Below are 14348 nucleotides of genomic sequence, written 5' to 3' on the forward strand. Positions count from 1 at the left end.
CCATAAACTAAATTCTTTTTAAAGAATGGCTAAATTCTTTTTAAAGCTACCTAAGATAATGACATCCATCACAGGTTAATTGAACAAACACTTCCTTTTATCTGTTCTGAATCTCCCGCCAATCAATTTCATTGGGTGACTCCCAAATTCAACTATGATGAGGAAACCTATTACTTTCTCCACACCATAATTTTCTAAGCTTCTATAAGGTCCCCCTTTGTCATCTTTTCTTCTTTTTTCTAAATGGAAAAAAAACCAAACAACCCCAGATACTTGAGCTATCATAGGAAAGAGGTTCTGATCCCTTGGTCATTTGGCTTTTCATTTTCAGTTTCATTATCTTTGTTTGAGATGAATGACCAGAACTAAGCACAGTATTTCAAGTTTGACAGTGCCACAGATTTAGACATTATGATACTTGCTGTTTTATTTTCACTTTTTTCCTTGTAATTTTAAATACGGAATTTGCCTTGTTCACAATTGGTGCAGCCTACGTTTATGTTTCTCTTTCCTGCAAAGTCACGGTTAGTTCATGTGTTGTAAAAGACTAGGGTTTTTTTAATCCCATTGTGCATAATTTTTCATTAACTTACATTGAATGTTACATGCCAATATCCATCCGCCCAGTTTAGAGACATCCTTTTAGATTCCCCACCCCCTCAGTCTGTCTGGGATCCTACCGTCCTGAATAATTTGGTATATTCCATGGTTGCTACCTCACCTGTGACTCCAGATAATTTTTGGAAAGTTGAAACCCCCCTTTTTTCTCCCTGCACCCCAAAGTACTCATTCTGCGCCATATCTGTAACTCCTTTTTTCACTGAGCATCTGTTGTTGTGTTTCTGTCAACTTCCCCTACTTTTCTACTCCTTGTTGAGTTTTGTTATAACAATATACAGTGCTAGCAATTCACACACTGAGGGAACATCAGATGCAGGCAGGCTGAGCCATGCATGACCTCAACATGATGGAAAAAGTGGTACCAATTCCATCATGTGGCTCTGAATCCAGGGAGAACAGCAACACAAAATATGATATGTGCATTCTCCCATCACCACCAGTGGTGAGCCTGCATAGGCCATGGTTGCTTCCATAGGCCTCAAACAGGCCTTTGGAATCTCCCCCAGGGCCACGTTCTGGCCTTGCGGCCTTATGTTCTGCAGGTCCCAACTCAATATAGAATGCAGTAACAGGCAATGGCAGCAAAGGCTTTAAACTTACTATGCACGGTTATATTTTCCCTCATAACTAGCACATAACCCAGTGGGATAAGCCAGCACTGGAGAGGACTGAGTATAGAGTGAGCCTAGCATGCATTATCCTTGGAAGTACTGAGGTCATGCTGAAATAAAGGAAGAAATGTTCATCACCCTCCACACTAATAAATTGGGGACAGAAATCAGAAGTCCCAGCTCACACTTTCTTGCATGAATACTGAACAGTGTTCCTCTTTCATCAAAGGCCGTGAGTCTCAATCTCATGTGAGGTGGATATTGCTCTGGCCACTAGTTTACACAAGTTGCCATGGAAACAGGCCTGAAATCCAGAGTGTGCCCACAGCCAGAAGGCCTTTCTGGTGTTGTTTCAGTCAAAGGGAAATATTAAAGCGACACTTGAGCAGTGCCTACCCAAGGCTCATATATTTCTCTTGGCCCGTACCCCTGGGACCTGAAATTTAATGTGTGGTGATAACAGAGGGCCTGAACCAGGCGTGTTCCAGCTCTGGGGGGAATGGCATATATAGAGATGTTTTGCTCCATTATTGGGCTGTCCTGTAGTCTCTATTCACCAAAAGAAGGGTGTAAACATGGGATTAAGTATTTTTGACACAGAAGAAACAACAACCCACTCCCCAGCCATAATCCCCATAGCCAAGCCTGATAACAGGCCCCTGCTGGCAGACAGATGCTCTGACAGCTGCTACTCGCCCCCCAGCTGAGCTGCAATGGGGCCTTTGCTGAATTAAACACAATAGCTTCTCCATCTTCTGACCCAGCCCCTGTGCTCTGACCTATAATGCCAATCTCATTTGTAGGTTAAGGACAAGGAAATGTCCACTCACAATGGCAATGGGTACACTGTATTGCCAAGCTAAGAAAAATATCCACTGCCTTGTACAGAAATTTTTGGTTTGCACAGCTTGACCTGAAAGAGGAACGTCATCTTGTAGGAGCGTCAGGGAAAAGGCTTGGGAACCAGAATTTAGAGAAGTGGGGATAGAAGCTGTCAGGACTCCTGGGGTTCTAGACACCAGACCCGGCCCATCCCAAGTTGTTTGCACACACCCTCTATGTTTTGAGTTCTGCACATGTGATATGAAAAAGCATGTCACTTTTCTAGAGGGAGCCACAATGAAGGACTCTGCATTTTTAATGGAATGCAAGGGAACAAGAAAACAAACGTGCTGTTTCCAGTGGTCCCTGCCTCCCATGCCCCCTGCTGTTGAATTCTCCCTAGTGCTGCAGATGGGTGCTTGCAATCACAGCAGGAGGAGTGTTTCCTCCTGAGCATTTTGACTCCTGAAAGTTTCCCCAACTTGGAAGGGGATGCTGACAGCTACTGCACAGAGGGAAGAGAGATACAGCTGTCCCACTCTTGGCTTCCTTGCCTGGTTCTCTGGCAACAAGACAGTGATTCCCCATGGAAGCTGAGGGCACAACATGAGCAAGCAGTTGTAAATTTCCTCATAGAATAAAAGAGTATGGCTTAGCTCAGAGCGGGACAAGAGATGGGGTGAAATAGGACCATATATTTCACAGCCAGGGAACACTGTGTCCTGAACAAGAGCCATTCTCTCCACGTTCCCTACACCGCCCAAATTTAATATGGGATGCAGGCAGAACAATGGCTGATGCAGAAATAATCCCCACTCCAGTGGCGCCTTCCATACTCCATTGCAGGGACTAATAACACCTTGGACTAATAAAACTGCAAATGGGTCTCCAGCCTGAGAACGCCTGCTATGGAGGGGCACAACTGAGTCTCAAGGAGGCAGGACCATACGAAAACAAGCATTCAACAACAACAGCAACAACAACTGTGCAAAATATACAATACAGATGCTCAAGCTAAACTTTTGCAGCACAATGTATTCTACTAAACCTTGCCCACAGGAAACTACATCTTTTTTAAATTGTGCAATGGATGGATGAGAGTGCCCACCACTCTCCCTATTTCCTAAAGCAAAGCAGTCTCTTGACTGAAGCCTCATATACTCATATATATATATATTTGTCTTACTCTGTAAGACTGGTAATACACCATGGGTAGGCACAATAGTTATAACCTGCATGGCAGAGTTGGCTAACTTTTGCACAAATTTTGGCAGTGGCAAAAAAGGGGGGAGACAATTAAAGCGGAGGAGGAAGCGGAGGAGGAGGAGGAGGAGGAGGAGGAGGAGGAGGAGGAGGAGGAGGAGGAGGAGAAGAAGAAGAAGAAGAAGAAGAAGAAGAAGAAGAAGAAGAAGAAGAAGAAGAAGAAGAAGAAGAAGAAGAAGAAGAAGAAGAAGAAGAGTAGTAGTTTGGATTTGGTGTCTCGCTTTATCACTACCCAAAGGAGTCTCAAAGCAGCTAACATTCTCCTTTCCCTTCCTCCCCCACAACAAACACTCTGTGAGGTGAGTGAGGCTGAGAGACTTCAGAGAAGTGTGACTAGCCCAAGGTCACCCAGCAACTGCATGTGGAGGAGCGGAGACACGAACCCGCTTCACCAGAACTCTGGTAGGCAGAGAAGATACAAACTGAACTACATATGAGGTGTGAGGGGGCCACACCAACCATTGGTGTGCAGCCTCCAGGAGGTTTGGTCACGGATGAATGTGGCCCTCAGGCTAAAAAAAGGTTAGCTGCAAGCCGTACAACAGTGTTTCTGTGAACAAAGAGGTTCACATACTATCAGTGTTGACAGAAGAGCACCATGTAACCATGCTTACTGGTATTTATTCCTGTAAAGGAGCGTGTCCACAACCAACTAGTGACTCTGATTGTCATCAGTATTCAATAACTGTTAGCATTCTTATGACCATGTACCATGTGGAGTTAGCACTTACCCGATTTACTACTCTGGAAAGAAGTATTATTGATCATCATGATGGCCACAATTTGTGCAGCACTTTTATTAAAGTGCAGAGCACTTTATAAACTTTTTTTTGTTCACTCCCATTTGAATATACAATCAATAAGGAAAATACCTGCAGCTGCATCTGATTCGTGCCTCTCTCAGGCCTGGTCCCCCTTTTCCCTACTTCACATCATCATTCCCTTGCTTCTTGCAACACAATACTCCCCAGCAATTGTGTCAGCACAAACTGATGGGAGAGATTATCCCCTGCAGAGCCTTTCATGTTAATTTCCTGCTTCACCATGCAAACTGACCCAAAGCATCCCAGCTTAAGCTAGAGATTTAACAAGCAGGCTGAAAGCTGCCCCCATGCTGCCCCTTCCCACTACTGAGAGAATGCTGTCCAACTCCAGCCTCAGCAGGGTCCCAAGTCTTTGTCCTGCAGCACTTCACCTTGTTTGCTCTGGGCTTTGTGAAGCAGGGCCAGGAGTATGCTTCCCCAGGCAGGGCTGTGTGCATTAAAGACACTTCAAAAACCCTCCCTAATTATGGATTTATCATCTCTCCACAAGGCTGCTCTCTCACTCTTCCTCTCTTGGGAAAAGACGCCGCTTCTTAAGAAACTGCCTAATTACATCTAAAACTGCCAAATTATTGCATTACCCCCAAGAGGGCGGCGATGTACATATCTCTGTAATGTACACCAGGGTGAGACAGCAGCCAGATGTAGGCCTGGAAGAGATTATTACACAAGGGAAGCAAAAGGGCATTTGTAGCGTGTCTGTAGCTGGTGCAGTGTGATCCAGTGACTGAACACTGGAGTTGGAACAAAAACAATGGGCCTTTAATTCTCAGCTTTGGGAGAGGAGTAGGGTCTGGATGGCGAAAGCAGAAAAAGGCTAGGTAGGAAGATGGACCCACGGATGCGATGCCTGTTTATTGCTGCATGGCCATTAGGGAAGCCTTCTCTCTCACCATCTTGCAGACAGGAGGCTCAAGCCATTTGCTTTCCATGATACAGCCCTTGCAAGGAAGTCCCTGGGAGGAGAGGGGGAAACCGTAGCTCAGTGACAGAGCACATGCTCCGCACATAGAAGGTCCCAATCCCAGGCAAAGAACAAAGTAAAGAGGACTAGGTAGCAGATGATCAAAAAGGCCTTTGACCGAGACCCCGGAGAGCTGCTGCCGTTCAAAGCAGACAACGCTGGCCTAGATGGGCAAATATACTGACATTTTAAAAGGCAGGGGCTTATGTTCATAAGCATGACTGAAATGCAGCAGCATGTGAAGAGACCTCTTTGCTTTCAAGTCTCAAGTTCTTAGGCAGCTCTGTAGGCAGCAAAGGGTCCCAGAACATGAATTCAGTTGGCCGGCCTCTCTCCAGCTTGGCTGGCAGCTTAACCTCAGCTACCATGTTTGGAGCACCTGTCTAGCCCAACACCTATTTCCACACAGGATTAGCATCCTCTCTTTTTACATCCCTTATCCAATCTAACTTCAGCGGAGGTATTTAAGCAGAGGCTGAACAGCCACCTGTCATGGATACTGTAGCAGCTTCCTGCACTGCAGGTCCTGTGCTGAGCAGTGGGTTGGAGTAGATGTCCTCCCCAGCTTCTTCCAGCACTATAATTCTATGTGACTTGGTGCCTCTGCAATCTAGTCAAGAGCCTACTGCTGACCACAAGCTGACCATCTGTTAGGTCAATTGCCCACGTGTCTAAATAAAAGGGTGGTGACAATGCACAACTGCTGGGTGGCTTCTCCACACTTTGCCTTGAGGCCAATCAATTTCCATTTTAATGAAAAATCTCCTAAGCAGGCCATGCTAGAGTCACAATATGGTGCAGTCAATGTCGAGGAGTTGAGTTGTGCTGCTTATCAGGAATAGATCCCAAGGCTCGTGATAGTTACCTTGCTGAAGCTAAGCAGCTCTTGAAATTGTTCAGTACTTTGGTGCCTGTGCACACTGCCTTGATGTATTCCATCATGGAAGAAAAGCAAGAGATAAATATCACACGCGCTAGCCATAGGTGCAATCACATTTCATTGCTCCAAACTGCAGCAATGACCCACAACCCAAGTAAAGAACTGCATTTCCCCAGCAACTTTGGAGCTGCAAGAAAATCTTCTTTCTTCTTTAGCGATTACTCATAGATGAATAACATTGTCTTCCATGAACAGTCATAACAGTGAGTCCATAACTGACTGAGGGGGCCAATTCTGGATCTACACGTCCTTCCACAGTGGGGACATAGGTTTCTGAGAGGGAGTTGATCATGGTGAGGGTTTGCCTTCCTCTTAGCTTGTTTCTCCCTTTCATCCTGAGTTCGTGCTTCTTCAAAGTCCATGTCAGCTTTGGTAAAGGCCGTTCTCCAATTGGAGCACTCGCAGGGCAGTGTTTCCCAATTGTTGGTGTTTATACAGTACTGTACTACATTTTTAAAGATTTGCCTTGAGGGAGTCTTTAAATCTCTTTTGTTGACCACCAGCATTAAGTTTGGAATAGAGTAGTTGCTTTGGAAGACGATAATCAGGCATCCAAAAAATATGACCAGTGCATTGAAGTTGATGTTGAAGAATCGTTGCTAGTGATCTTTTTTTTAATATAAATATTTTTATTAGATTTTATCAAACATTTAAGAAAAAACATCACAGATTAACATTTTAACAAAACAAACATAAAAAGATACAAAGCAATAAACAACAATAAACACATCCCATCTCATCTCATCTTTTAAGTCATTGTCTCTTTTACTTCCCCAACTCCCTTCTAACTGATTTTCATTTTAAAATCATCTATAACAGTTTCTAACTCATTGCCTTTAATTTTCATCATCATATTTTTCTTGAATTCCTCTTAACTTCCATCTTTTATTTAAAAACTCTCTTCTTCTACTTGTAATCTTTTACTTTTTTCCCTAATGCCTTAACTTCAATATTTCCCTAGATGTTCAGTCTTTTATTACTCAAAAATGGTTCCCTATATACTCTTTGAATTTTTTCCAGTCCTCCTCCATTCTCTCATCCGCTTGGTCTCGGAGTCTTCCTGTCAATTCTGCAAGTTCCATAAAGTCCAACATTTTCATTTGCCATTCTTGTACAGAGGGCAATTCTTCTTTCTTCCAATATTTCGCAATTAATATCCTCGCTGCTGTGGTGGCGTACATGAACAGAGTGACATCTTTCTTTGGGAGTTCTTCCCCAACTATACCAAGTAAAAAGTGCTAGTGATCTTTGCTTCTTCCAGTACACTGACATTTGTTCACCTGTCTTCCCAAGTGATATATAATTTTTTTTCAGAGACACCATTGATGGAATCTTTTGAGGAGTTGGAGATGGCGTCCATGTTTCACAAGCGTACAGTAAGATTAGTAGTACAATAGCTTTGTAAACAAGCATTTTGGTTTCCCTGCAAATGGAGCTGCAATAAAATGTATTATCCTTGAAAGAAAGGTGCTTCCCAGTAGGAAGATAGTTGCATTTTGTGTATCAAATGAACTACCACTGCACATTGGTTGTGGAATAAACTGATCAAAGTCCTACTTTCAACCTATTTATTCAAGCTGTAAACTATTTTGTGCACAGAATGGCTCAATTTTTAAAGCAAAACCTGGCAGTAGGGGATATCCGTGTTTTAAATATCAACCTGCTACCATAAAAGCAATGATACGTGGTGGCTCTATGGCTAGCATTGTTTTAGGACTATGCTTAGAAGCAGCAAGTTAACTCAGCTGTCATATTTGATTCTTCAAATGGCTGCATTACATGTTTCTAGATTGGGGAAAATGGGGAAAGATACAACAAACTAATTATTAAGCACCCTAAAGTCATTTGACAGGGGGACAATATTTTCCCCATTCTATCAAGTCCCACCTCCCTCTTATAGTCTACTTCAGGGGTGGCCACCTCCCAAGAGACTCTGATCTACTCACAGAGTTAATAACTGGGAGTGATCTACCCCCTTTTGGGGGGTTCAGGTCAAAGCTGTTGAGTTTTTTTAAGGAAGGGAAGCCCTGTTTTTTGGGGGGGTTAGGTCAAACTTGTTGAGCTTCTTTTAGGAGGGAGGGAGGCCCATTTCAGCTGTTTTTTAGAGAGGAGGAAAATTTTGGGTGAGCTTTTTTTAGGGGTGCCAGTGATCTAGCAGTGATCTACCACAGACATCCAGTGATCTACCTGTTGGACGTGCCTGGTCTACTTTAGAACAACAGCAACTCACAATGGCCCGAGCAAAGAGCTGCAAAAAAGAAAAGAAAAGAAAAAAGACAGTCCTCTGGAACGCTAACTGAGGCCAGCTCGAGTGCCTTTATTGGCATTCAGAGGTCTGGATTCCTCTTCCAAATACAAAGGTGCCCTGGCAACTCCTGGCATTAAGCTGCTTCCCCCAGTATGTCCTGTGCTTTGCATAAGGAGAATCACAGTTTTTATTAGGAGGAAATACAGAGCCCTCACGGACAGACAGCTGGCACAGAACTCGGGGTTTCTGCATTCTGTTTCCAGCTGCAGAAGAGAAACAGGAGAAACTGGTACAGTACGGAGGGTGTATTCCTGCTGCAATATGTGGCTATTTCCTCAGCTTGCAACTCATTCAATTCACCTCATCGTTCAGCATCTGAGGCCACTTTCCGAAATGACACCAGGGGCGTTTCAAGATGATTGAAACCCCCACATTTTATACTTACTGCTGCCAACAGCAGCTGGTGCAGAGGTGCGCTGGGAGGTAAGAGGCCACTGCGACTTGCGAGGACCCACCATCACATGCGAGATGCAAGGCTGCAGGGGTGGGGCAGCACTCCACATGCTTTACATAGTCATTCATTCATTATTTAAAACTATTTAAAAAATGTAAATAGCTGCCGACTGGGTAGCAGTGCTCTGCACCAGCTGCTGTCAGTGCCCATGACCAGCCTGGTTGCTCTTAGCCAGTCCGCAGTCCTGCACACTGTGACTTCGGCCTCCCCCTGACTCCACGGCCATCTTGTATCATCTCTTGCCAGAAAGAGCACTGGCTCCTCTCCCAGTGGAAGCCTCTACCTGACTCTTGCCTCCTGCCCAGCACATCACTGCGTTGGCCGGCACCAACACAAGTGCTATTGTTCCGGCAACAGCAGTGCTTTATCCACTCCAGACATAGTGTAGGTGGCAAGATAATTGTGGGGTCAGGAGAGGGAATCTCCCCCCCCCCCAAGCAAAGGGAGATACACGCTTCAGCACAGAATAGGGTGATTGACAACAAAATTAGGATTAAGACAAAGCTGTATTTCCAAATAGCAGGACATTGCAATAAAGGATAACATTGGTGGTCAGCACAAATTTGTGCTTTGCTTTTCAGGAGTAACAGAAAAGCTCCCAGGCCATAGGAGTAGTTGGAGAATGTTCAGCCTAAAGAATAATATATATATATATATATATATATATATATATATATATATATATATATATAATTTAAAAAAGGAAATAATTTCAGCTGTGAGGCAGAGTCAGGACACATGTCACAACCTGAACCCAGCAGGTGTCCATGATTTTCAGGCAACCTCATTCTGCACTAAGCTCACATAATGACTGCAGTGGATAGAACGCTGGGATGAGGACCAAGGAAGCCTAAGCTCGCATCTCCACTTAGCTATGAGGATAAAACTGTGGGGCAGGCATGTACTCAGCCCCAACTTCTTAGATGGGCAGGATTTGCACATCAAATTTGCAAATGACATCAAACTGGGAGCAGCAGCTTATGCTGCAGCAGAAGACAGAATCAGGATTCAAGATTACCTAAACAGATTGGAGAACTGGGCCCAAACTAACAAAATGAATTTTAATAGGGACAAATACAAGGTTCTTCACTTGTAAGGTTCTGCAAATGTAAGGTTCTGTGGTCGAAGTACACACACACACTTTTTATGTCTGCCAATTTGTCCAAACCAGCAAATTGAACTTGCCCTGCAAACCAGGATTGGAAATCAGGGGTTGATCCTGGTTTGCAGCAGGGAAAGGATAAGCGATAGTTTGATGATTCAGACAAAATGGCAAAAAAACCTCTAAAGCTTGTCTCAGCCTTGTGTTATCCATTAGGAAGGGGCACTTGGCAGAACAGGAAGGGGAAGTCACCATGGCATTGTTGGTGAGTGCTTTTGCGGATGGCTGTGGAGAAAATACAGCCGCTGTCTATATTTAAATAGATGAGCCTATGCAAATGAGCAGTGGCTGCAGATGCTCTCTCCTTCTTCCCCTCCCACAAGAGTAGTGACATTTTGTACTCCTATAGAGTCCCTTCAGGGCAGGGAAGGTTCCTAGGTTTGTTTTCCCCACATCACAAGGTACATTCTCCACCCTTTCTATGCAAAAGAAAATTAAAAAACCCGTTCATCTACTCATCTGTTAAGTTTGCATACTACAATGATCCCAGGCTGCCTCTGTGCATATCTGGTCTTCCTGTTCTAGACAAACTGAGCTCTTTTAATCACACTTATTTAAATCCTCTAAAACCCTTTAATCATTTTTGGCAACTTCTCTATATTTCCTCTCACTTGATTACAGTTTTCTCTCCCCCATATTGGGACCCTGGATTGTCCCCAGAGTCTCACTGATGGAGCATGTGCCTCTCACCTGATGGAAGGATATAAAGCTGCCTTTTTATCTCAAACTAGGGTGATTACTAGAAAAGTATCTCACCCCACTCCCAGCCCTTCATTCATTCCCTGAAAGCCAATTTTAACAAAATGTGTCTGGGGACAGATCTAGGAACAATATGGGTGCCTCCTGAATATTGAAGAGTATTGTGGCTTCAGAACAGTAAGACAGGAGCAAGGAATCTGTGGTTCTCTAGTTGCTGGACCACAAGTCCCATCGTCCCTGACCATTGACCATACCGAGCCAATGGAGGCCCTCTAACACCTGAAGGGCCTCGGGTTCCTCATCCCTGAAACAAGCAATTAAGGCAGGTTCCTACCAGATTCAGTGTTTACAAATTGTAATTGAGAAGCACAAAGCACAGAAGGGAATAGAAAGAAATGTGACAACCAAGGAGGAGGGCAGAGAGGAACCTAAAATCCACATTTGAAATCTATTGAGGGGAATCTTCACAGAAGCTTAGCTGAGGGGGGAAATACAGATCTGGAATGGCATTTGGGCTAGTCTGCACCAGGAATTAATTGGACTATCTCTCCAAGAGATAACCACACACACACCCAATTCAGAGAGATGTCCGTGTTGCTGAAAAACTCTAGCCTCTCTGCATTCTCTGCCACAGTGGAGACACGGTGACCCTAAGAAAGTGTTTTTGTCCTCGACTACCTGGATTGGGAGAACTTTGGGGCAGAGACTACCTTTGGTTCTGCATTTGCTCACTGCCTAGCACAGCAGGGCCCTGAGCACAAACAGGGTTGCTCTGTAATAGAAACAGTAATGTCACCATCATGCTGGGACTAATTCTCGCTCCTTCTGACTCTATTTGCACAGGGCTGTGCATGGATCAATATAAGCCAATGCACTTGCCAGCTGATAAATTATCCTCACACAGCTTAGAGCCACGGCTAAGGTGTAACCCTTTATCTACCTGGCATGTAGGTCTTAAATTGGATGCAGGTCATCAAGCCTTTAGCAAGGAGATAAGGCTTCAAAGTAAAGGCAGATCACAGTTGTCATCCACAGAGTACTGGGCTTCCTCAAGCTGTGCTTTCCATCCTTGCTGGATTTCATTGGGCAATACAAGGGAGCAAGAGGAAAACAAGCAGGCCAGAGCTTAGCTCTTAGTTGTTACCTGTCGACAGAATAGAGACACTGACATCAGGGTCATATGGATAAAGGTCTCCCCCCCCCACTCACTGCACAGGGACACACACGGGTGGCGCTGTGGGTTAAACCACAGAGCCTAGGGCTTGCCGATCAGAAGGTCAGCGGTTCGAATCCCCACGACGGGGTGAGCTCTCAAAGCACATAAAAGTGCAAGTAGATAAATAGGAACCGCTACAGTGGGAAGGTAAACGGCGTTTCCATGTGCTGCTCTGGTTTGCCAGCAGTGGCTTTGTCATGCTGGCCACATGACCTGGAAGCTGTACGCCGGCTCCCTCGGCCAATAACGAAAGATGAGTGCCACAACCCCAGAGTCAGTCACGACTGGACCTAATGGTCAGGGGTCCATTTACCTTTACTTTACCCACCCACTGCAATGTGTGTCAATGAGAGCTGTATGTTTATATTTTTACTAGGATTCCACAGAATGCGCAAGTATGTACACAATGTGTGCTCTTCTGCCTAACCTTGATCAGAGAGCAGAATCAACATGCATCTTGGTTAAAATCATCATTGTTCTGGAGGAAAGCTAGAAGATTTGATGCCAATGTGATTTGGGGGTGGGGGGAGCTTAGAAATCAGAATGCAAATAACAAGATTCCCTACATTCTTATGGTTTTAAGATTTCTTTTAAGATTACTTGGGCAAAGCACTCCATAGTATGGATCACCCTGAATCCCATTCTTGCATTTTGCCAGTCAACTGACAGACTGAAATACATGGGCAAAAGTGAAGTGTTCAGGCTGAGTCTTCTCTTGGACCATTCACGAATAATTATTGCTGGAATACACACACACTTACTGTGTCAGGCTAATGGTCTCTCTAGCTTCATTTTCATTCCTCATACTTAAACAGGTGTATAGCAGCAAATGGGGTTGCCAATAATCTGGTACAAGGGGTACTGATATACTGGACTCTCAGCCAACAGAAAGGTAAGACTCTGAGCTTTCTTTTTTTAAGGCAATTCTCTAGCCCTTCTAGAAAGAAAGTTAGGAAGCAAAATGTACAGGTAACCTTCTAAACAATTCTTGTGACATAAGCCAGCTTGGCTGCTCCTGCCAGTCAATGGTTTTAGCCAATGAGTGAAATCAGAACTGAGATTGACAAGTGAGTTGTTTGGACAGCAGGCCATAGGAATTCTTGGGATCCTCAAGAGCTACTGTTTTCCCCTCCCATTTACTGTAGTGCACTTTTCCCGTTTCATTCTTATTTTCAAGTAGTCCATGATATCTCCATAGTTTGCCCTTCCCCCCCCCCCAGCAACCAGGATGCATCTTTCCTGTGATGGGTTCGTCTGAGATCAAGTACTCCTTATAAGTTATTATCTGCAAATACTACTGCACAATAGGTGGGTGTGGGTATTAAAATAATAGCCCTTAAAGCCAGACATCCATTAAGGACTTAAAGCCAGACATCCATTAAGAATTCACTGTGCAGTTAACATACACAGAAGCTTCATGTTAGGTGGGGCTTGCTTCCAGGTACGTGGTTACAGAACTGCAGCCTAGGCTTTGGGTTGGCATTGGGGAAAGCCGGGTTCTTGTGACCTTAACAGCTGTGTGGCAGGCAGAAATTCAACAGCTTAAGACTTTTCTGCTATGGGAATATAATTATGGGGGAGAGCCTCCCCTATCCTCATTCTGCTTGTCAAGACATTTTATTATGTGCATGACCACTGATTTATTTTTGGACCCTCCACTCACCTGCAAAGGATAATACAAATTTGCATATGACACAGCACATGCAAATGTTATGCAAATCTTTTGTGTCCTCTCTTGTGAGTGGGTCAGAGGGCCCAATCCACATTCAGTGTACTGGTTCCAAAGAACCCAGCTGGCACCCCTGACAGCAAAGGATACTAACTGAATTGTTTAGTCCTTATCAATCAATGGCAGATTCTGACAGCCTAATGTTTAGGGTCAGCATCTGCAACAAAATGAGTGGCCTAACCATCGTAGTTAACAGCTGCTGATACCATCTTCCACAACTCTGTCTTGGCCCCTTTTTAACCAATTATACAATTGCCTGTCACCAGATCTGGTGGATAGATATTAAATGAAAAAGGAAACCACTCAGTTCCATGCATAATGTTGCATGTCGCCAAAATCTCCTATAAGCTTAGTTGTCTCTATTCTAAACAAAAGGGGTGTCCTTTAGCTTTCACTTCTTGGTGTGAGCATATATTTTTGTTGCTCTTGCCTGATTTATTCCCAATTCTGTTATACCCTTTTTCTTTCATTTTTTTAAAGCAGAGCGGCTGAGTTGCGCACCATCTCAAAATACTCCAATTCAGCAAGATACCGTAACCACATAGCACAGCAGGGACACATCTATACAGCTGATGCAGGCACAGATCCACATTTGGATGCATATTTTAAAATCTCCTGCAATGTTCAGTTGGGCCCCACTGGATGTGGAAAGGAATAGACATCCATATCCAGGATCACTAGGTTTTGAGTGAGGCTAATGGCCAGAGCTGGATCAGAGCAATAAGGATATTTTCT

General features: G+C 44.2%; 1 protein-coding gene across 4 annotated transcripts in view; it reads right to left on the minus strand.

The window, feature by feature from the left end:
* The window catches only part of ADGRL1 (adhesion G protein-coupled receptor L1), a 128389-nt gene that overhangs the window by 64103 nt on the left and 49938 nt on the right, over nt 1-14348 (minus strand). The window contains exon 1 of one of the 4 annotated variants that reach the window (XM_088661694.1): nt 11609-11733. The exons of the other annotated variants lie outside the window; for them this stretch is intronic. The gene's annotated coding sequence lies outside the window, so the exon portion shown is untranslated. Of the gene's footprint in view, nt 1-11608; nt 11734-14348 lie in introns of those variants that run through there. 4 annotated transcript variants of the gene reach the window in all.

The sequence above is a fragment of the Zootoca vivipara genome, chromosome 2, assembly GCF_965207765.1.
Source record: "Zootoca vivipara chromosome 2, rZooViv2.hap1.1, whole genome shotgun sequence".
Lineage (NCBI taxonomy): Eukaryota > Metazoa > Chordata > Lepidosauria > Squamata > Lacertidae > Zootoca > Zootoca vivipara.